Source organism: Portunus trituberculatus, chromosome 19 (genome assembly GCF_017591435.1).
Source record: "Portunus trituberculatus isolate SZX2019 chromosome 19, ASM1759143v1, whole genome shotgun sequence".
Classification (NCBI taxonomy): domain Eukaryota; kingdom Metazoa; phylum Arthropoda; class Malacostraca; order Decapoda; family Portunidae; genus Portunus; species Portunus trituberculatus.
Window position 1 is genome coordinate 13,948,754 of NC_059273.1, and position 24,733 is coordinate 13,973,486.

Sequence of the window (24,733 nt, forward strand, 5' to 3'; positions counted from 1 at the left end):
ATTATGTCACTGAAATTAAAGAAAAGAATCAAGAAATCGTGCGAGAAAACAACACATTAGCAGAGAGAGAGAGAGAGAGAGAGAGAGAGAGAGAGAGAGAGAGAGAGAGAGAGAGAGAGAGAGAGAGAGGGGATATGCATGAAAAATTGAAGAAGACATAAAAGGCAGCTTAAGAAGATAAGAAATGAAGGAGATGAAGAGAATCCGTGACGAAGAAAAAGAAAGAGAAGAACCACGGAGAAGACACGACTTACATGGAAGAAGAAGAGGAAGAAGAGGAGGAGGAGGAGGAGGAGGAGGAGGAGGAGAATAGTCGCGACACAAGAGAAGGGGAGAGAAAGAATGAAGGACGAGGGAAGACAAGATAAGAAGAAGAAAGAAAAGAGGAAAAAAAGGATAAACATCACAAAAAAGGAAAAAGAAAAAAGAAAAAAGATGAAAACAAAAGAAAAACTGAGACAAAGAACAAGAGAGAGAGAAAGTGGAAACAAAAAGGAAGAAGAGGGAGAGAGAAAAAGGAGAAAGAAAATGAAGAATGAAAAGGAGACGAGCTTGGCAGGAAGTGTTGGATGAGGTCAGCCAAGCAGGGCGGCGAGGTCATGCAGGTCAGTGGGACGAAGAGGTCAGCGAGGAAAGGGGTAGGACGGGAAGAGGGGAAGGAGGAATGGGGTGGGAAGGAGGAGGGGAGGAAAGAGGGGTGAGTGTGGGGAGGTTATGGGAGGAATCAGGGAAGAGAGTATAGGAATCGAAGAGAGAGAGAGAGAGAGAGAGAGAGAGAGAGAGAGAGAGAGAGAGAGAGAGAGAGAGGAGGAAGGAAGGAAGGAAGGGAAGGAGGGAGGCAGGAGGAAGGAAGGAAAGAAGGAAGGAAGGAAGAAAGGAAGGAAGGGGAGAGAGAGAGAGAGAGAGAGAGAGAGAGAGAGAGAGAGAGAGAGAGAGGCTATTTATACGTGCTAATGTGTGTATCCTCCTCCTCCTCCTCCTCCTCCTCCTCCTCTTATTCTTTCGACTTCCCAAGAAAAAGAAGGGAAACTGAAGCACGAAAAGCATAAAGAAAACAAATGAGTCACGATTTCAAGCGGAGCGCAAAAGATAAAGAAAAGGGGAGAGAGAGAGAGAGAGAGAGAGAGAGAGAGAGAGAGAGAGAGAGAGAGAGAGAGAGAGAGAGAGAGTCATACTTTTGTTTATATTTGAAGCATGTTGTTATACGTATCTCTCTCTCTCTCTCTCTCTCTCTCTCTCTCTCTCTCTCTCTCTCTCTCTCTCTCTCTCTCTCTCTGTGTGTGTGTGTGTGTGTAAAATCTTCCTACTATTTTCACCATGTATCTAATTTTTAAACACACACACACACACACACACACACACACACACACACACACACACACACACACACACACACACACACAAATAAATCTATTAAAGGAGAGAGAATAAGCATGAAGAAGCTGACCCTTTGACCTCTGACCTCTTACGACCTGATTATAACCCTCCTCTTCCTCCTCCTCCTCCTCCTCCTCCATATTCATCGATAGTCTCCCACGTTAACATTCTTAGCAAACATCTAATATTCATAATCTCTCTCCTTCCTTTCATTTCTCCACTTCTCTCTTCCCACATTCACAATTCCTTTCCTTCCTTCCCTCCTCCCACACTCCTATCCACTTTTATTCTCTTTTGATATTTTCTTCTTTCTTATTTATCCTGTTCCCATTTTTCTCTCACTCCTTTTCTTATCTTCCCTCACTCTTATTCTTCTCTTCCTCCTGTTCTCTTACTGCTTATCTTTCTTCCTTAACCTTCCTTCCTTCCCTCCTTCCTTCGTTTAGCTGAGAACTTCTATTCAAATATAATCTCATATCTTTTTTTTATCCCTTTCTCTTATCCTTGCTTCCTTCCCCTTGTCTGGTCACTGTTCACTCCAATTTCCTCGTGTCCTCTTCTCCCTTCACCTCGCCAGCGCCACACCCATAGGCCAGCAAGTTAGAGGTACTTACTTTCATTATGTACATTACGCAGTGCTGAAGAGGCTGCAAAAATTAGTAAAGGACACAGTGGAGGTCATTTAAGACAGTGTAAGCGTGAGTTTGTGCAGTGATGGATAATTTGGAGGGAAAATGTGTGATGTGCCTGTTTCTTTGAGTTTTGTCAGTGATTGAGTCCGAGGAAGATACATTGGACATAACTGGAGACACACAAGACGCCAAGCTAATCTATCCTCAGGGAAAGAACGCATTTTTTACCATGAGTTTTAGGTGTGATTAGACGATTTTATTGACATTAGGAGGGGTCTATGGAGATAAGAGGATTAATACCTAGAGTCTTCACTATTTTAACCCCCACATAAGTTTCTGCAGCTGTATAAAATCATATAGTAAGCAAAATAAATATGAAAACTGGTACTGAAGAGATTAACTTAATGAAGATTTGTAAGGTCAGATGAAGAATGTTTCCTTATCTAAGTGTCTGGATAGTGTGTCAGGAGGTGGATGGGAGGGATAGACATTGCGCAGTACATAGGTGGAGGAGAGGTGAGTGAAGGAGGATGAGATGGACGGAGGAGGAAAAGACAGAAAGAAAGATAGATGGAGGGAGCCAGGTAAGGGAGGTAAGAGGAGAAAGAGGAGGAGAGATAGTAAAGAAGGGATGCTGAGATAGGAAAGGACGCTGTAAAGGGAGACAGGATGGATGGACGGGGAGATACGAGAGATGCAGAAAGAGAGAGAGAGAGAGAGAGAGAGAGAGAGAGAGAGAGAGAGAGAGAGAGAGAGAGAGAGAGTGGCAGACGCGAGACATGTAAACAAGCCTCAGTCAACACAGACAAAAGGCGGACGGGACCAAAAAGGGCGGCGCGAGGCTGCCCGGCGGAGGGACGCGGCCGGCGGGAGGAGAGGCGGCAGGCAAACAGCAGCGGGAGAGACATATAGGGAGGTAGCGCGTCCCTCCCGCCATGTTGGGCCGCCCTTCCCCACCAGCGGCCAGGAGGCGTCCCTCGCACATAATGTAAAGTGTTTAATCGAGACCAACACGGAAGAGGAGGTAGAGGAGGAAGAGGAGGAAGAGGAGTGGATGGACAGGTCACTCCTTCAGTATATTCACCTGCAGCAGAGGGAGACTTGGTAAAGATCCACATAAACTCCAACTTAATTCTTCCTTCTCCTTTTACTCCTACAAGATATCTAAGGTCAGGTCAGGTCAGGTCAGATTAGGTAAGGTAAGGTAAGGTAAGGTAAGATAAGGTAAGGTAAGGTAAAGTAAGGTAAGGTAAGGTAAGGTAAGGTAAGGTAAGGTTAGGTTAGGTTAGGTTAGGTTAGGTAAGGTAAGGTAAGGTAAGGTAAGGTAAGGTAAGGTAAGGTAAGGTAAGGTAAGGTAAGGTAAGGTAAGGTTAGGTTAGGTTAGGTTAAGGTAAGGTAAGGTAAGGTAAGGTAAGGTTAAGGTAAGGTAAGGTTAGGTTAGGTTAGGTTAAGTTAGATAGGTTAGGATAAGACAGCATAGGTGAGGTTTGGTATAAATTATATCGGTATAGATTAGATTAGATTAGATTAGGTTAGGTTAGACTGGGTTAGTTGAAAGTTACGTAGGTTATCTAAAATCCCTCACTATATAACCTCCACATGCAACACACTCATCTCTTGTCCCTCACCTCCGCCACACCTGCCTCCCACAATCCACAGTTTCCCAACTCTCTAACAACATGTCTCTCACTCTTCTCACCTGCTTCACCTTCACTCCTACCTCTGTGTTAAGCTCACCACTTCACTCTAGCCGCGTGTAGAGCCGAGTCGCCGCAATCCCAGCGAGGCGCAGTGATGATAACACGACGAGGAACCGGATCCACAACCACATAAGAGTATTTAATGGCGGACCGCGACTCTTGGGTCACCCTTGGAGGACAGCAGGGCAAGGGGAGCACCCGAGCCACCCCGACAGCCTCACCCCGTTACTCCGACACCCATTCCAGACACCCTCGCCCTGACACTTTCACCCTGACACCTTCCCTCTGACACTCCCTAACCCCGAAACATGTCCTGACACTTGTTTTGATACCCTTATCTTCTGACACCATTACCCCGACACCTTTACCCTAAAATTCGTCTTGACTCTTCGTCCTTATGTCACTGTCGCTCTTTTGACGCCACGATCCCCGACACCTGACGTTCATCATGCTATCCATCCATAAACCTTAGCCAGAATACCTCAGTGAACCAAGCCCAGCCACGTCAAGAAGGGGCACAGAGGAGGCTGATGGTATGGTGAGCGGCAGAGTGACGGTAGGAACAAGTGTCAGTCCAGGTAATTAGAATGTTCCCTGGGTAGCCTTCACACGTCCCCTAACACCTGTTTATTCCCTTTTACGCCAGCTCCTTACCCTCCTCACACCCGCCTTCCTTCCATTCCTGTCTGTTCCGGCCTTCTTACCGACCTATCTACCCTCCTTCCTGCCTTATTGCTCTGCTCTTCCCATCTCTCCTACCCTCCTTCAGCTTCTTATTTCTTGCTGTACTCTTCTCTTTCAGCCCTCTTGCGTCCTCTCTCTTCTTTTATCCTCTTAAATATCCAAAAGAATAGCCCCATTTCTTTCCCAAAGCTTCCTCTATCCTTTCTACTCATCCCTTTCATTCTTCTCTCCCTATCTCTCCCTCCACATCTCTCTCCTTACCGTCCATCCCTCAAAGTAAAAAAAATGGCGTGGTTAATAAAGTTGTAGCTGATTTCCTCGATAGCCATAACGCAAAGAATGATCCTCGGGCGGCGCGGCGCTTTCTCGGACCCTAAACCGAACTCTTAAGCCCACAACGCCCTGCTCCGTCCACGCCGCCCACTGTCCCGTCCCTTCCCGTCCAGTCCCGTCCCGTGCCGACCTGTCCCAACTCCCGAACTTTGGTTAATGTAGGAGTCAGAAGTTAATGTTTCTCTTTCTTCCTCTTCTTCTTCTTCTTCTTCTTCTCCTCCTGCTCCTCCTCCTCCTCCTTTTTCCTCTTCTTCTTCTTCTTCTTATTATTATTATTATTATTATTATTATTATTATTATTATTATTATTATCATTATTATTATTACTATTATTATTATTACTATTTTTCTTCTTTTATTATTATTATCATTATCATCACCATTATTATTATTATTATTATTATTATTATTATTATTATTATTATTATTATTATTACTACTAATACTATTATTTTTTTCTTCTTCGTCTTTTTTTTACTACTACTTCTACTACTACTACTACTACTACTTCTACTACTACTACTACTACTACTGTTTCCTCTTCTTTTAGCATGTGTCGTCCTCCTTCTAGTTGTCATTATCCGGTTGAATTAAATTTGTTTCGAATAATGAATAGCTGGTCGTGGTTCTCGTCCACCTCCAGTAATCCTACACGTCCTCTTGATTAATTAGCATCGGTCTCCTTACAGCTGACTTAACCTAACATAACTTAAACCCAACCTAACCTAACCTATTCTAATTCACCTCCACTAATCCTACACTTAATTATCCTCACCTTTACACAGCTAACCTATCCTGACCTAACCTAATTTAAACCTAACCAAATCTAACCTCATTCACATCCACTAATTCTACACCTCCTTGTCATTAATTAGCCTAAACTGTACAGCTAACTTAACCTTACCTACCCTAAACCTAACCAAAGCCAAACCAAACCAAATCAAATTAAACCCAACCCAACCCAACCCAACCCAACCCCAACTAACCCAACCAAACCTAACCTAACCTAACCAAACCAAACCTAACGAAACCTTTCTCACCTCGTGGCCCGTAATCTGAAACGCTCTGCTCTCTTACCATCACTACATTTCAAAGGCTCCAGTTCAAGATACACGTGTTTTTAAGGGTATTTTTATCGTTCTGGTGATGGATTGGCAATATTTCTAGTTTACCATAAGGAGAAACTGCATTGAATACCCAGCTAGTTGTCTCTGTGGCCTTAGAAAACTGTCATGGTGAGAGCAATGCGTTTTTTAATACAGGGGCGTACCTCACCAAACCCTCGTTCTCGTCAACAAAGGAATAGGTAACAGCCTCAGACATCACGAGGACGAGACACTGCTCACCATGCAGGTCACGCGGCGGGTGAAGGGTGAGGGTGAAGGGTAAGTGGGAGAGGGAGAGGGAGAGGGAGATGGGGAGAGGGAGAGAAGGAGAGAGACACACACGAGGTCCAAAGGTTGTGTTTCACGTTGTGGTTGCATGGGTGGAGAGGAGGAGGAGGAGGAGTAAAAAAAAATATGAAGACGTAGAGGATGATAAGGGAGAAAAAGGAAGAATAAAGAGAGAGCAGAATGAGAGAAAGCAGAGAAGACAAAGAAGACAGAAAAAAAGAGAAGAAAGGGAAGAGGAATGGAAAGAAAATGGATAAGAATAACGGAGAGAAAGCGAAAAAAGAACAAAGACAAGACAAAGAGGACTAGGAAGAGGAAAATAAAAGAGGAGAAAGAAGGACGAGAGAGAATATAAGGAAGATTATGAGTAAGAACGAGAAAAATAAAGAAAATAAGGAAGATAAGATAAAAATAAAAGACACGAAGAAAATAAATAAGAAGGAAGGTAAACAAAATATGTAAAACCAGCCGAGTGAGGGAAAAAATATGAATAATCCGGAGAATATAAACAAGACAGGAAAAATAACGAATGAATGAATAAATGAATAAATAAACAACTACATCACATATTGCCAACAGGAAAATAAACAACCAGAGGAAAAAAAAAAAAAGCAAAACACATGAACGTAAAAATAAAAATCCATGTGTGAATATTTGAATCGTGTACGTAAACAGGAAACCACACGATGCGCAAACGCACATATGTACACACAAATCGTAGACGTACAGAATAGAAACCGCACATGATAAAAAAAACGATGAAAATACACACACACACACACACACACACACACACACACACACTGTAAATCATGAAGGTATCAGTAAAATAACACACCGCGAGGAACACAACACGTCCTTTGAGTCGCCTGGGTATTCATCACGCCCACGCTCACGCCCACCCCCACCACCACCATCTCCCACCCACACCCCCCTCACCTATCAACCCACTTCCCCCTCCCCCGCGCCGTCATCATATGTTGCGGTAAATTTATCGTGCGGCAGAAACATCGGTGATTATTATGTCGCCTTGTCGCCCCCGCCCGCGAGTATAGTGTGGCGCAGTCGGGGGTTGATGGGCGGGGGCGGCTGAAGGTCTGAGGGCTTTGAAGGAAGGCTGAGAAAGGCGGCAGGATACTAAAGGAGGCATAGGGAGCTTGGGAAGGGCGGAGGAAGCTGTGAAGAGGAAGGAGACGAGAGGCTAAGGAGTGTCGAGGAAGCTGGGAATGGGAAGAACGAGACTGAAGAGGGCGTGGAGAGGTTGGTGAAGGCAGAGGAGGAGAATGAGAGCGTGGGGGAAGCCGAGAGAGGGAGGACGAGGCTGTAAGGAAGAGATGACAGGTCGGGAGAAAAATTCGGTAGCTTAAAACGGAAGCTCGGATTACAAACACGAGATGACAGACGATATTGTGATTTTCCCCCGTCCTCTGTGCGCACTGCCCTTGCCCCGGTGGTTGTCCTCGCTGCATTCCTGACGAGGGTCTTTCTTGGGGCCACGCGGCACGCCCACGCCCACACTCGCGCCTCAGGAACCTGTTTCGTCGCGCCGCCTGCAGCCTGAGCCACCCTGTAAGGCTTGGGAGGCACGCCGGCGGCCAGCGCGCGCCGCACACCTGCACGCCGCGACTCAGGTGACGCCCGCTGCTGCTGTTGTGGTCCAGGCAGTTTTAGCTCGTGTTACAAAGCTGGAGGAGGAGGAGGAGGAGGAGGAGGAGGAGGAGGAGGAGGAGGAGGAGGAGGAGGAGGAGGACAGGGAGGAACCGTCACTCCCTTTCACCTGTTGCTCCTCAGGTCCGCATCGCCGCCAGGTAGTCGCGCTCACCTGCCACAACAAGACGCCGCGGGAACCATTACCTTCGTTTTCCCTTTTCGCGGCGAGGAACGAACCGCCGGAAAGCCTGAGCCGCGGGGAGCTATTCACGCCCTGTTACGGTGCCGGGGCCGGTGACTGGGGAGGCAGGAGGCGGGAGGGAGAGGGGAGAATGGTAGGAGAGGTGACAATGTGACCGGCGCTGAACCTTTATTCCTCGTCTTTTCTCCCACGGCGGGCAAGGCGACGCTTCGGTCATTTACGCTTGATACGGAAACAAGCTTAATATTTATTGGTAGGGCGGGGAAGAATAGGGGAGGGAAAGACGGTAGGGAAGCATAGGAAGAAAAGACGGGTAAGGAGGAGGAGGAAGAGGAGGAAAACAGGTAAGGAAGAGAAGGCTGAGATGACGAGGAGGTGGGACAATGGAGGAGGTGAGCAAGGAAGGGAGGAAGGGAAGGAGGGAGGAAAGCAAGGAGGGAGGGAGAGAGGAAGGTTAAGCAGGGGAGTGGCGTGACAGAGAGCTTTCCTGGACCTTGCTGGCCTTCCCCCCCACCCATCTCTCTCTCTCTCTCTCTCTCTCTCTCTGACCAAAGTGGCGGAGGCGGCGACCCTTTGTCCCACGCGGCGGCGCCGCCTTCGGGAGACGCCTGTGACACGCCCCGGGGGTCAATGTACGTAAGGAGCACGACCCAACACCGCCCCCAACCCTCCATCCCTCCCCTCACCCCCCAATACCCTCACCTTTGCCCGCCCCCATCCCTCCCGTCACTCCCTCCCTCTCACCTCCTCCCCTCACCTCTGTGCCATTAATTCCAGGACACACACCGTCTTAAAAATAGTTTGAAAAAAAAGGCAGGAAAAAATCCGAATATTTTGCCTATATTAGTGAAAGTTCCAACGAAATGTCAAGTAAAGAAAGAAAAAGGAAAATTTGAATATGGTGATCGTTTGGGAAAAGTAAAGAAAAGTTGGTACAATAAATGAAGGCCAAAGAAAAGTGCATTGAAGAAAATAAAGGAGACATTGTATTCATTAAATCTCCAGACACAAACTTTCAGATACTAAAAAAGTAGAATAAAAATAGGAATATTGAAAAAAGAGAAGAAATATTGAAAAAAAAGAGTACGGCTTAAGAATAGTTGTAGATATCATAGAGGACAGATTACCCCCCTCTCTCTCTCTCTCTCTCTCTCTCTCTCTCTCTCTCTCTCTCAACGTCCACACTAACCTTTACCTTTACAATTTTTCTCACCTAAGTCTTGTCACCTCATAAAGGACGAGAGAGAGAGAGAGAGAGAGAGAGAGAGAGAGAGAGAGAGAGAGAGAGAGAGAGAGAGAGAGAGAGAGAGATGGATGAGTTAGGGAGGGAAGGAAGGAAGGAAGGTAGGAAGGAAAGAAGGCAGGAAGAAAGGAAGGCAGGAAGAAAGGAAGGAAGGAAGGCAGGCAGGCAGGCAGGCAGGCAGGCAGGCAGGCAGGCAGGAAGGAAGGAAGGAAGGAAGGAAGGAAGGAAGGAAGGAAGGAAGGAAGGAAGGAAGAGAGAGAGAGAGAGAGAGAGAGAGAGAGAGAGAGAGAGAGAGAGAGAGAGAGAGAATGCATCACGCCAGAGAAAATCAACTGAAAAACTATATTAACGAGACAAAAACTAACTCAAGTAAAAGAAAACGAAGATAAAAACGAAAAAAAACATGATAAAACAGGAAAAACAACAGGACTCATTAATTTCCCTCACGTCATGACAAAAAAAAAAAAAAAAAAAAAAAATAACCGAATTTTAAACGACAACAAAAGTAAAAAAAGGATAAAGAAAAAGACAGAATAGAAATAAGTGACAGAGACCAAGGAAAGAGAGTCAAAGGCATAATGAGATAAAGAGGAAGAAGGCATTAAGGTGCGTGTAATACGGTGTTTAGAGGGACAAAGGTGGCGGGGGAGGGGAGAAGGTGGGATGAGGAAGCGAGGATTAGGATGAGACGTGCTGAGAGGCGCCCCGTGAAGATTTACCTCCCCATCTCCCCACTTACCCCTCCTCTCTTCACCTCAGCTTCTCTCCCTAACCTTATTTCACACCCCCCCAACATCCTCTTCCCCCTCCTTACCTCCCCTCTCCTCTCCTTATCTAGCCTCCTCTCCCCAATCTTACCTTACACCCCCAACATTCTCTTCCCCCTCCTTACCTCCCTGTGCTTCTTAGTACCCTTACCCCTCCAATTCTCACCTCCCCTACATTTTCTTTCCCCTCTTTACCTCCCACGCGCATCTTAATACCACCCCAATCATCCCTTACCTCTCCTCTTCTCATCTCCCCAACATCTTCCTCCCCATTTATTTATCATTTATTTATTTATCATTTCTACCTCTCTCCTTCTCATCTCAATCTTACCTTACACTATAACATTTTCTTCCCCTCTTTTCCTCCCCTTCACTTACTAATACCACCCCTCTGATCATTTACATCCCTTCCCCTCCTCATCTCCCCAACATCTCCCCACCCTCTATCATTTCTACCCCTTCCCTTCTCATCTCCTCCAATCTTTCCTTACACTATAGCATTCTCTTTCCTTCCTTTTCTTCCCTGTGTAAACTAATGCCACTCCTGATGATCCCCTACGTCTCCCCTCCTCATCTCCCCAACCTTACCTATCACCTCAACATTCTCTTCCTAATATCACACTAATTATTGCATTATCTTCATTATATTCCTACTACTACTACTACTACTACTACTACTACTACTGTTTCTACTACTACTACTAATACTGTTACTACTACTGATACTGCTATTATTATTATTATTATTATTATTATTAGTAGTAGTAGTAGTAGTAGTAGTAGTAGTAGAAGCAGCAGTAGCATATTCCTAATCGTTTTATCACCACCATTCCCACCACACTCCTCTCCACCTCCCCAATCTTCCTTCCATTCCTAATCTTTATCCATCAATACCTGTCACTTCCCCCCAGTTGTTCTCCCCTCTACTTCTCCCCTCTTTCCCTTCCTCTAATCATCTCCACTTCCTCCCCATCATTCCATTCCTTCCTTTTTCCCTTCCTCTAATCATCTCCACTTCCTCCCCATCATTCCATTCCTTCCTTACCTCCCCTTCTCAAACGTTCCCATCCTTCCCCTTCCCCTATATACAACAGCTTCCACCCCTCACCAGTATATCTCCCCTTTCTACCATACTTCCCTCTCCCTCTCCCTTCCCACCACTCCATCCCTCCGTCTCCCATCACAATAAGATTAAAGGTAACGAGAGAGAGAGAGAGAGAGAGAGAGAGAGAGAGAGAGAGAGAGAGAGAGAGAGAGAGATCCACTACCACTGACTCCCTTCCTCCTTCCTCCTTCCTCCTCCTCCTCCTCCTCCTCCTCCTCCTCCTCCTCCTCCTCCTCCTCCTCCTCCTCCTCCTCCTCCTCCTCCTCCTCTCGCTAGCCTGAGCCGCACTAAGCCTCTTTAAGCTGACTAAGCCTGATGCATAAGGTTGGGGGAGGAGGAGGAGGAGGAGGAGGAGGAGGGCTGTACGTGGTGTGGTGTACGTACCGAAGCGCAACTGTACTCACACACACACACACACACACACACACACACACACACACACACACACACACACACAGGTCATTGGGGTGTGGAGGGGGGATCAGTTATTCGTTTCCCCTAAAAATGCTAAAAAGAAGCTCTCCACCCAGTCCGTGAAGCCAAATAAGTGGCGAGGGCTTTTCACGAGAGAGAGAGAGAGAGAGAGAGAGAGAGAGAGAGAGAGAGAGAGAGAGAGCAAGCCAGTAAAACGCCTACATGTTTACACCTAACACGGCACCGTACTACCTCCTCCTCCTCCTCCTCCTCCTCCTCCTCCTCCTCCTCCTCCTCCTCCTCCTTTTTTCTCCTTCTCCTCCTCTTCTTTCCTCCTTCCACGCCTCTTCCTCTCACTAGTTTATTTATTTTTCTTTTTATCTTCTTTCAACAGATATATTCTTTTTATCTTCCTCCTCCTCCTTCTCTTCCTACTGTTCCTCCTCCTCCTCCTCACCATCATCATCATCATCATCATCATCTCTTATTTTGTTTTCCTTTCCTTCTTCATTCGTCTCTTTTCTTTGTTTTCTACATTTTCCATCCTTCTGTATCTACTTTTCCTTCACCTCCACCTCTCCACCTTCTTCACATTATTCTCCTCCTCCTCCTCCTCCTCAGTATTGCACAGGAAGAAAAGAATGAAGAGGAGGAGGAGGAGGAGGAGGAGGAGGAGGAGGAGGAGGAGGAGAGAATGCAAGGACAAAGCTAAAGATCTGTAACACACACACACACACACACTTTTTTTCCTCTTCAATTATTTCTTTTCCTTTTTCCTTTCATACAATTATCCATTCCATCGTTTCTTCCTTTTTTTCTCATTATTCCACTTCAGACTAACGTAACTCCATTATTCTCTCTTCCTTCTTCATCTACTCCATTCACTACTTTCCATCCTTTAACCTTCCACCTCTCCTCCTCTTTCTCCTCCTCCTTCGTCTCCTTCGCCACTATTCACTTCCTTCTTCCACTCCTTCACTCCTCCCGCCCTCCTTGCACTCTCCACCTCACATTCTTCCACACCCTTCCTCCCCATTCACCTCCACCATTCATCCACTTCGCCATTCACTAGTTGCACCACCTCAAACTCCCCTCCACCTCCCATTACAGCACCTCCCCCACCTCCTCCTCCACCTCCCCGTCTCCCCGTCAGCGTTCTGCAGTCCAAACACGTCACTTCCTCTGCGTCACACCGTTCTGAGGGCGCGGCGAGGCGTGGGTTTGTGATGTGTGACGCTGCTACAACGGTCACAGTGGTGGTGGTAGTGGTGGTGGTGGTGGTGGTGGTGGTGGTGGTGGTGGTGGTAATGCTTACAAAGACGCCATATCAAATTCGTATTGCCAGGAAGGAAGCAAAACAACAACAACAACATCGACAACAACAATAACAACAGCGATAATAACAACAACAACAACAACAACAACAGAAATCCATAACAACAACAGCGACAACAATAATAACAACAACAACAACAACAACAACAACAACAGAAATCCATAACAACAACAGCGACAACAACAACAACAGCAACAGCAGCAGCAGCAACAACACACATATTGGCATTGTTGACAAGTAACACAGAAAGGGCATCACACAGGCGTTTTAATGAGTCTGTGAACTGGAGGAGGAGGAGGAGGAGGAGGAGGAGGAGGAGAAGGAGGAGGAGAAGAACATAAAGAAAAAGAAGAAAAGAAAACTAAAGAAAAAAAAAAAAAAAAAGAAACTGATTTGAAATGGGTTAAAGTATGTTTGAATTTTCTTTGAATTTTGAACGTCTATCACAACAACAACAACAATAGCAACAATCACTACTACTACTACTACGACTACTACTACAACAACTACTAAAACATCCTACCACCACAACCACCACCACCACCACCACCACCACCAAGATCATATTTATCACCATCATTCTCACTATTAGCCCTCACCTACCACTTCCATCACCTCCTCACCATTCCTCCTCCTTCCCTTACTCTCTCCTTCACCGTCTCTCCCTACCCCGCACTGTCCTTGGCCCCGCAGCCTCGCCCACACCACTCTGCAAACTGACCAGTGTGTGTGTGTGTGTGTGTGTGTGTGTGTGTGTGTGTGTGTGTGTGTGTGTGTGTGTGTGTGTGTGTGTGTGTAAAGAGGATGGTTATGAAGGAAGGTGACTGTGGAGAGCGAAGAAAGGATAGAGTGAAGGACGGAATGAACGAAGGAAAGGATGGAAGGAAGGAATGAAGGAATTATATAAAAAAGGAAAGAATATATTAAAAGAAAGAAAAAATATCGTTGGATAGACTGAATGAATGAATAAATGAATGAATGAAGGAAGGAAGGAAGGAAGGAATATACAGGAACAAAAAATATAAATAAAGATAAAAGTAAGGAAACCGAGATAGAGAGAAGGAGAGAGAGAGAGGGTAGGAAAGGAGGAGAGCAGGGGGAGAAGAGGTGGAACTGGAGGTGGAAGGGGGCGGAAAGGAAGCAGCCTTGAGGTGGTTCACAAGTCCCCCAACACACACACACACACACACACACACACACACACACTAATCCTTTCCCCTCACAAGCCGGAACATGATTTGAACGCTGACTCACTCACTCACTCACTCACTCACTCACTCACTCACTCTTCTTCATTCATTCCTTTCAATTGGCGATTCATCCAGTCACTGAGAAAATAGGACTTTAATCTCACAAGTTCCATCTTATCTCTCTCTCTCTCTCTCTCTCTCTCTCTCTCTCTCAGCACTGATTATCACAGGAGGAGGAAATGAGAGAAAGAAACCGCCTATGACCATTAGATGAGGAGGGAGGGAGAGAGGGAGAGGGAGAGGAAGGGAGAGGGAGAGAGGAAGAGAGGAAGAGAGGAAGGGAGGAAATGAGAGGAAGTGACGAACGGAGGTAGAGACAAAAGAAAATCACCATGCGTATGACCAAGGATGAAGGAGGAGGAGGAGGAGGAGGAGGAGGAAGAAGAGAAGAGGAGGAGGAGGAGGAGGAGGAGGAGGAGGAGGAGGAGGAGGAAGAGGAGGAGGAGGAAGAAAAGAAGAGGAGGAGGAGGAGGAGGAGGAGGAGGAGGAGGAGGAGGAGGAGGAGGATGAAGAGAAGAGAAGGAGGAGGAGGAGGAGGAGGAGGAGGAGGAGGAGGAGGAGGAGGAGGAGGATGAGGAGGAGAAGGCGGGGTTATAACTAATCGTGCTTCCCTCCTACGAAATAAGGAAATGCCCGGATGTATACTGAGGTTTATTCTGAAGTTATTTCCTGTCCGTGAGAGGAGGAGGAGGAGGAGGAGGAGGAGGAGGAGGAGGAGATATCGGTGGGAAAGTAGGTAAAGACAAATAGTTTCAAGTGCGGAAGTAGTAGTTAACTGAATGTCATAGTTTGGTTGCTAGTAGTAGTAGTAGTAGTAGTAGTAGTAGTAGTAGTAGTAGTAGTAGTAGTAGTAGTAGTAGTAGTGGTGGTGGTGGTGGTGGTGGTGGTGGGAGCAACAATGGAAGGAATAGTAATAGTGTTGTTGTTGTGGTGGTGGTGGTGGTGGTGGTGGTGGTAGTGGCGGTTGTGGTGGAGACAGTAAATTTTCAAAACGACTAACTTCAGGAACTTCGCTTCGATGAACTGTGTGTATATACGTTCACCGGTCTCTCTCTCTCTCTCTCTCTCTCTCTCTCTCTCTCTTCATCACCCGAACAAAATAGGTTTCATATTGACCAAGGATTATCGTAATATCATCTCTCTCTCTCTCTCTCTCTCTCTCTCTCTCTCAACCACATCACAGTGAGCGAATCTCATCCACACAACACGCATGACTCAGCTTTTGTAACACACACACACACACACACACACACACACACACACACACACACATACACACACTGGTAACCTTATTCTCACACACACAAACACACACACACAAACACACTGACCATCCCTGACCAACCGTTTATTTATTTTTCTTTCTTCCTCTTTCCTTTAGTTTTCTTTCTCCACTCCCGTCATTCTTTAGCCTGTTTGTGTTTCCCTTCTACTTTCTTTCCTTCTTATCTCCTCTTCCTTAATTTCCTTTCTTTTTCTTTTTTTGTATTATTTCCTTATTCGTCAGTATTCCGTCTATTTCTTTTCTTTCTTTTTTCTTTATTTGCTATTTTTTGTATTTTTTTTCTCCTTCCTCATGTTTCAATCGTTTTTTGTCTAATTCTTTTATTTACTATCTTTTTCCTTCTTTCTATTACTGATTAATCCTTTACTTTCCTTTTTTTCTTTTTCCTTCTTTTCTTGTTCTAGTTCCCCTTTTACCTTCCTTTCTTATTCTTTTCATCTTTCATTCCTCACTTTTACCCTCCTTCCTCTCTCTATCTCTCTTTTCCTATTGCAATATCTCTCTCATTCCTTTCTTCTCTCTTTTACCTTTCCTTCCCCTCTTCTTCACTTCTCTATCTCCTCTTACCTTTCTTCCTTTCCGTTACATACCTTCTAACATCTTACCTTTCCTCCCGTACCCTTCCTCTATACTCTCCCTACCTACCTCGCGTCTTTACCACCACCCTTACATACCCTCCTTCCTCCTTCCCTCCACTTATCATCCACAACTAACACTCTAAAGCTGTCAGCCACATCTTATCCTAATACCTGGCCGTGTTGGTGAGGCAGGAACCCTTTTACCTTGCATCAAAGTAGGGTGGGTAAATCACAGTGTGGGGAAGGAAAGGTAAGTATGATTGTATGAGTGTTTGAGGCAAGAAGGGTCGGTATTCTTAAACTCTTCCGTGCCTCACCTCCGCTATTTCAAGAGGCTTTGTCTAAATTGGCAGTATTTTTTAAGGTGTTTTTTACGGTTCTAGAGGCAGAGTGACAAGATTTCTGTATTATTAACTGAGAAGCACTCTTTTAAAAGGTTTCAGTTGAAGTTATAAAGATTTTTAAGGTGTTTTTTTACGGTTCTAGGGGCAGAATGACAAAATTTATGTATTATTAACTGGAAAAACACTCTTTTACAAGGTTCCAGTTGAAGTAATAAAAGTTTTTAGGGTGTTTTTACGGTTCTACAGGTAGAATAACAACATTTCTGTATTATTAACAGGAGATACATTTTTAAAAGGTTCTAGTTGAAGTAATAAGGGTTTTTAAGGTGTTTTACGGTTCTAGGGAGAGAGTGACAAGATTCCTGTATTATTAATTGGAGAAACACTATAGAAAACCCCACTAGCCATCTCTGTGGCCTTGGAAAACAGTCTTAGTGAGAGAATAAAGCTTTTCTGAATACGGACGAAGGAACAGGCAGTGATAAGAATGAGTAAGGAGAATAGGAGGAGGAGAGAAATGGGATGGGATGGGACGGAATGCGATAGGAGGGGAGGTTTACAAGGGAATGGTGGATGGGAAGAAGAAAGGGACAGAAGGAGATGAGAGAAGGGGAAAAGTAAGGAAAGTAAGAACAGAAAGAAAGAATGAAGAAGAAAATAGATAGGATGAAGTAAAGGAAAAAAATGGAATAGAAGTCATAAGAAAGATAGAGAAAGGAAATGAAAAATAAAACAGAGTGAAGAGTGAAAGGCAAAATAGAAAGGACAAAGGACAAAGAGAGAGAGAGAGAGAGAGAGAGAGAGAGAGAGAGAGAGAGAGAGAGAGAGAGAGAGAGAGAGAGAGAGAGAGAGAGAGAGAGAGAGAGAGAGAGAGAGAGAGAGAGAGAGAGACCTGGAAAGGGAAGACAGCGGATAGAGAAAGAGAAAAGGGAATAGAAAGGGGTAGGAAGGACAAAGAACAAAGAGAAAGAGAAAGAGAAAGATATAGATATATATATATATATATATATATATATATATATATATAGAGAGAGAGAGAGAGAGAGAGAGAGAGAGAGAGAGAGAGAGAGAGAGAGAGAGGATAGATGGGACGGGTCAGCAACACTTGTTAGTCTACTTGTTCTTATCTCGTTATGCATGAGAGAGAAAGCATTAATTATATTCATGAATAACACCGCCTTCATAACAGAGACTGTTCTCTGCCCCGCTCCCCTGTGCCCGCCATTATCATGCTAAAGTTGAGGAAAGGACGCCTCTGGTCACTTTCTTTTCATGTTCTCTCTCTCTCTCTCTCTCTCTCTCTCTCTCTCTCTCTCTCTCTCTCTCTCTCTCTCTAGTAATGGTTAGTTGTTAGCAAAATCGACCATAGTTTCTTCATTTTTTTTTTTCTTTCTTCTGATCTTCCTTTTCCCTATCCTGTTACTACACTTTATCCTTTTCTTCTTATTCCTCCTCTTCTTTCCTTTATATTTTTTTTCCTCTTCCTCCTCCTCCTTTTTTATTTTATTAGACAGCTTTCCTCCATCTTGTCCCTCTCCTTTTCTCCTTTTTTTATTCTCTCCTCTTCTCGTCCTTTGTCTTCTCCTCTTTCCCCTTTTTTTATTCTCTCCTCTTCTCGTCCTTTGTCTTCTTCTCTTACTCCAAATCTTCCTCCAAATCCTCCTCCTCTTTCTCCTCCTCCTCCTCCTCCTCCTCTTTCTCCTCCTCCTCCTCCTCTTCCTGTATTTAACAGATAGTTTCTTAGATTGTCACTCGAGTCACTAAACTCAAAGGTATTCTTACACAATGTTTTCCAAAAAGTCTACAGTCCATGTTTTTTTTTCCGGGAATTTTACGGAAGTGGTGGTGGTGGTGGTGGTAGTGGAGGTGATGAAAGAGAAGAACGATGATAGTGATGATGATGGTGGTGGTGAGGTGTCATAGTAGAGGTGGCGGTGGTTGTGGTGGTGGTGGTGGTGGCAACGTCCGAGTGGTGAGTGTAAGTGGTGTTGAAGGTGATGAAAGAAAATGGCGTTGGAATTGTTGGTTCATTATGTGTCATCATCACGCCTCTACTCCATCATCATCATCATCATCACCATCATCATCATCATCAAGCGTGACAATGGTTAGACGAAATTTTCAATACTCTTCTTCTTCCTATCTTCTTTTTTTTTTATCTTTTTTATTATTTTCCCTTCCTTCTCTTTTACTCTTTTCTTACCATCTACCTCTTTCAATTTATCATCTTTTGTTCTTCATTCTTCTATTTTTTCCTTTTTTTATTTACAAGTGACAGATTTCAACATTTATCATCGGCGGCTTCTTCATCCTCTTCCTACTCCTCCTCCTCCTCCTCCTCCTCCTCCTCTTCTCCTTCTTACTTCACTCCTTCTTGTTATCTTCCCCTCATTTTCTCTTCTTTATTTTCCCTCCTTCTTCCCCATTTAACTCAGCATTTTTTACCGCTTCCTATCCCTCTTACCTTCTACCATCTATTCTTGTTCCTCATCTCACCACCACCATCACCACCATCACCAGCAAAGAATGGTATCTACACTTCATTGAAATCACCAAGAAACATTTCTCTCGTCACTTCTATTTTCTTCCCTTCTCCTTTCACACTAACAGGAGAGGCAAGGAGGAGGGAGAGAGGAAGAGAGCGAGGCCAAACATAAGAGGAGAGGAGGAGGAGGATAATAATAACTACGAGAAGAAAAGAAGGACGAGGTAAAGGAAGAGGAGGAGGAGGAGGAGGAGGAGGAAGTGAACGAGGACAAGTGTGAAGGAGGAGGATGAGAAGGATTAGAGGGAAAGAGTGCAAAATAGGAGGAGGAGGAGGAAGAGGAGGAGGAGGAGGAGGAGGAGGAGGAGGAGGAGGAGGAGGAGGAAGAGGAAGAGGAGAAAGAAGCAGGTTTCCCTCAAAAGTCTCACAAGGACAAAGTTGATTTCCTGTCCAGAATGAAAAATTTATGAGGGTGTTAAGACGTGATTCCGCTGAGAGCCTGTCTAATAAACACTCTCTCTCTCTCTCTCTCTCTCTCTGGACAAAGCACTTTTTTCCCTATCTCTCTAATTTTGGAAGGAACTCACACCCTTAAGTTCCCATGAGGTAAGTTGGCATGAGGGAAGACATCACATCACGCCAGGCCCTTGTTCCCAGTAAAGGTCACAAGGCTCAGATACGTCGATGCGGGAAAGGGAAGGTCAGTAGGGATCAGAAAAGGTCAGGGAAGGTCAAGAAAGGTCAGGGAAGGTCAAGAAAGGTCAGGGAAGGTCATCAGGGCACAGGTCAAGAAACTGGTCGCCTGCGAGTCAGAAGAATCACGCAGCAGGTCATTTTGGAAGGTCAAGAAGTGTTAGTTTGTGTTCTCAGTTCATGTTTCCAGTTTTTCTTTTGCCAGTTTTGTGTTGCAAGGGATTGTTTTGTTTTGTTTTGTCTATTTTTTTATGTTTAGTTCGTCTTCTAGTTTGCATTGAGTTTCGTTCAGCATTTAGATTTGTTTTGTGTAATTTTACGATGTATTTTTTTTTTTTTTTTTTCGTTCCTTGAGATTACGAGTTTTGTGTTCCAGAAATTTGTGTTCAGGTTGCTTATATTTTCTATTTTACGTTCAATTTTCGCTGCAGAACGTTATTTTTCAGTTAAGTTTAGTTGATTTTCTAAGATTTTACGTTCATCAGCTTACGTTCGTGTGACGCTCCTGGAAATTAACGTTCAGAGAGTTTACCTTCAATTCACCTTTGCGATATTGACGTTTGTGAGTTTACGTTCCTACTCTTTGGGTTCTTCAAGTTTACGTTCAGCTTACTTGAGTTTCCGTTCATTTTACGTTCTCACAGGATAATGTTTCTGGAGTTTACGTTCATCTTACCTTCCTGAAGATTACCTTTACGTTCAAGAATTCTACGTTCAGCTTACTTTTCTTAGGTTTACGTTCATGTTTTGGAGTTTACGTTCACCTTACGTTCCTGGAGATTACCTTTACGTTCAAGAAATTTACGTTGTTTTTTTCTTAGGTTTACGTTCATGTTTTGGAGTTTACGTTCATCTGAAATTTCTGGAGATTACCTTTACGTTCAAGAAGTCTACGTTCAGTTTAGTTTTGATTAGGTGTACGTTCATATTTTAGAGTTCACGTTCACTTTAAGTTCCTGGAGTTTACCTTTACGTTCAGGAAGTCTACGTTCAGTTTAATTTGCTTAGATTTACGTTCATGTTTTGGAGTTTACGTTCACCTTACGTTCCTGGAGATTACCTTTACGTTCAGGAAGTCTACGTTATTTACTTTACTTAGATTTACGTTCATGTTTCAGAGTTTACGTTCACCTTACGTTCCTGGAGTTTACCTTTACGTTCAAACTGTCTACGTAGGTTCAGTTTACTCTCATTAGGTTTACGTTCATGTTTTAGAGTTGACGTTCACCTTACGTTCCTGGAGATTACCTTTACTTTACGTTCAGGAAGTTTACGTTGTTTAGTTTGCTTAGATTTACGTTCAAGTTGTATTTCTTGAGGTTACGTTCAGTGAGTCTACGTTCGCTTCAAGGGAGGAAGGAAGGCGGAGTGAGTAAAAAATGGGTGGAGTGTAATATAATAATAACAAGGGTTAACTCTCTCTCTCTCTCTCTCTCTCTCTCTCTCTCTCTCTCTCTCTCTCTTTCAGCCACCACCCACTGTGTCCCTCATCCGCCGCTGGACCTCCACCCTCTCATTCTTCATTCCACCACCACCACCACCACCACCACCACCACCCCGTATCTTGCATCTACACCCACCCACTCGTCCCAATACCCGCGCCAGACTGCAACATCCACACATCCACTCACTCACTACTAGCTTTAATCTCTCCTACATCCACACATCCACTCACTCACTCACTCACTCGCTCACTATCTTTACTCTCTCCTTTATCCACACACTCACTCACTCACTATCTTTACTCTCCCCTATCTTCTCTTTCCTTCTTCTTTCCTTTACTTTCTCCCTGTCTTTCCACCATCTTTACTCCTCCCTATCTTCTCTTTTATTCTTTCATCATCCCCTCTACATTATGTTATTTTTCCTCTCTTCTTTTCATTCTCTCCTTATTCCTCATTTTGTTTTTTCCCTGAGTGCTTTCATTTCCTATTCTCTCTCTCTCTCTCTCTCTCTCTCTCTCTCTCTCTCTCTCTCTCTCTCTCTCTCTCTCTCTCTCTCTCTCTCATTTTCCTCCTGCAGGTGTATCAAATCACAGTTTTCCTCTCCGGGCACGTTTAAGGGGAGGGAACGGAAGGGAGAAATGGAGGTACGGAGGCACGGAGGGAAAAACAGGAAAGTGAGGAGGAAGGGAGGAGGACAAAAGTGATGGAGGAAGAGGAGGCGGATAGGGAAAAGGGAGGAAAAGATATGAAGGAAGGAAAATATGGGAGGTATAGAAAGAGGAGCAGGAGAATAATAAGTAAGAGAAGAAGAGGATGAGAGGAAGAACTGGAGGAAAAGGAGCGAAAGAGAAGAGAGAGAAGAGTGAGAAAGACTGAGAAAGAGGGTGAGGGAAGAAAAATAAGAGAAAACGAGAAAATAAGAAGGAAGAGGGAGGAAAGAAGGAAGGAAAGAAGGAAGGAAGGAAGGATGGAGAATTAGATGAAATAGGAAAAGAGTGAGGCAGCAATAAAAAGGAGGAGAAAACGACAGAATAGGAAGAAATAGAAAGAAAGAAAGGAAAAAGTAGAAGGAAAAAAAAAGAAGGAAGAAAGAGATTGAAAGATGAGAGTTAAAGGCAAAAAGGAAGAGTAGGTGACAGGCGGGAGGAAGAGGAGGAAACGAGGAAGAATTAGTAGGGGAAGAGAGGGAGGAAGAGGAGGAGAAGAGTGGGAGGAAGGGAGGGAAGCGCCGGAGGGAGTGGGCCAGTAATGCTCCCGCCCCAAGGCTTCCTCCTCCTCCCTTTACGTACAAGCGAGCCACGCCCTGCACACACGCGCGCACACACACACACACACACACACACACACACACAATCAGGCACCTGTGACGCAATTACCTGTGCGCACAACACCTGTAATTAACAACCGCAGCCGTGTCGTTCATGGTCTTTATCCTGTCCTTACACGCCCACATGCTCTCTCTCTCTCTCTCTCTCTCTCTCTCTCTCTCTCTCTCTCTCTCTCTCTCTCTCTCTCGTCCACCTGTCCTCGTCTGCTCGCCTCAAGGAATCAGATTGTTGTGGTTCAATTACTTCATTCCCAATTTTGGTTCAAAGGTGTCATGTCTCTGCCTCGTCACCGCCACAAGGTTGTGTATCGTACTGCCCCGTCCTCCTCCTCCTCTCTTTAACAAGTAGCCAATAGTGAGTCTCCAACACTCATGCAGGGATTTAATTGTCTGTTACTGTTTATCATATGTAATTTTGCTCCGTCTCCTCTTCCTTCTCCTCTTCCTTCTCTTCTTTAGCCTCCACCTATTCAACCAGTAGTCAAAAGTTATTCCCACACACTCATTCAAAGAGCTAAGTGTCTGTTGCTGTTTTATTGTCATGTGTATTTCTGTTCCTTCTCCTCTTTCTGTTCCTCCTCCTCCTCCTCCTCCTCCCCATGCAGGTGCTTAAACTCAAGTCATCCCTAACATTTTTCTATCAGCAGGTTGTTATTTTTCCTTCAGGTTCCACTTTGCTTCATCCACCTGTTCTTTCCTCTTCACCCTTTCACTTATCCTCCTCCTCCTCCTCCTCCTCCTCCTCAAGGCTATATCTTTTTTCATCCTAATCCTGTGCGTTTCCTTCGGTATTTTGTCCTCATCTTCCATCTCTTCTATTTCTGTCCTGTTACTTGTCCTTATCTCACTCCGCCATCGCCACATGTTTCCTCAGAACACTCCACGTCTTGGCTCAACGCCCCGATAATGCAAGGCAGGTAAGTACGTACTACGGCCGGACGTGTTAAGACCTTCACACGACACGATTTGGCGCAAAAAACGGTGCAAACGCAAGCAACATTGGACCCCCTCCTCCTCCTTCACTTCCTCCTGCTTTGCCTTCTCTGTGTTCTCGTCTTTCTCGTCCTGCTTTGACACAGCGACACAGCACTTAGTACTCGCCGCGCCAGCTTCTCCTCAACACCACTCGCTGTCCTAATAAAACCTTGGCACCTCGGAACTCTTACAGCAATCCATGCCGAATTTAGTCTGTGATACGCGGTGATCCCTCGTGCCCTGCGATGCTAAACAGGACCCACAGACACGGCCACGATCCGGGCACGACTTGGCTGTTCGAGGGGCGTCGCCATGGGTACACACACACACACACACACACACATGCTTACCTTGGACGGACGGGCGGGCAGGGCTGGGCAGGGTAGAGAAGAAGAGAAGCCTCGATTCAAGACAGTGACATTCTCCACAACGCAACACTTCACTCACTTGTATAACACTCCCGCGGCTGTCTGGACAACAACACGGCACTGGCCAGTACTGAGTCTTAACTATCAATTCAATTAGTCATCAAACGACGCTTGTTAACTCTACAGTAACGAAATGTTCAGCCGCCTCCCATGCCCCGCTATTCCATCACTACCAGGAGGCTGCTCGCTGCTCCTTCAGGTGTGTTAGGGCGTCTCGGGGAGTCCTGCGTCACTAGAGCAAGGGTGGTGGGCGGCGAGCTACACTCACTCTTCGTTCTGAGCTCGGCCAAGGCTGGAGCTACACTGGACCTAGCGAGCCGCCCTGGTGCCAGCCAGAGCAGGAAACCTTCGTAGCGCATCGACGCTTTCCAGAACGCTTCGTCCGCGGGTTTTCATGATCACACACTGTTTGCCACTCAGCCTCCCGCGCCTGGCTATCAAAACATTAAGTTAGCTGGCCGCGTGATCGCATGCTAAACACATCACGTGGCCTTGCCGGGGCCTGGCTGCCGCAGGGACACTGAACACCCCGCTGCACTAACCTTGGCGCGGCAATGCTTCGCTCAGACTCACCCGCGCCTGCTACTACTTCCTCGTGGGCTGGAAAAAAATAGAAAAAAAAGAAAACATACTGCAGAATGTATTGTACCGACGGCAGGGAATTGTTGATGTGCCACGAGACTGACACTCCCTCGCGGCCCCTCACTGCGACCCGGGGAACGCCGCAACACACGCCGCCTCTCCACCTGCCTCGCCGCCCACCCACAGGCACCGCCACCACCCAGCCTTACATAAACCGGCACAGAGGACAATGGTAGCGCCCTTTGCGTCCATCTCACCTGCAGGAGTGATGGGACACGGGCATCACCTCAGGACACTCATCAGGTTCCTTGACGCGCCTGATATCCTACACTGCTATTCACATTTTTTTTTTTATCATAATTTTTCCGTGGTCTGCGTGAAGGACTTGCGCAAGGCTGCCAGGCTCGCTCCGCCACCACCACAACGGCTACCATCACCACCATTAACACAATTTTCATCCACTGCCATCATTATCACCACCATCACCCACAACCATCACCACAA

At 45.4% G+C, this 24,733-nt stretch overlaps 1 protein-coding gene across 5 annotated transcripts in view; it reads right to left on the bottom strand.

The window, feature by feature from the left end:
* LOC123506380 (leucine-rich repeat and immunoglobulin-like domain-containing nogo receptor-interacting protein 3) overlaps positions 1-24,084 on the bottom strand; it is a 141,070-nt gene extending 116,986 nt beyond the window's left edge. For all 5 annotated transcript variants that reach the window (XM_045258469.1, XM_045258464.1, XM_045258459.1 and 2 more), the window contains exon 1: positions 23,570-24,084. The gene's annotated coding sequence lies outside the window, so the exon portion shown is untranslated. The remainder of the gene's footprint in view (positions 1-23,569) is intronic.
* Between the last annotated feature and the right edge of the window lie 649 nt (positions 24,085-24,733).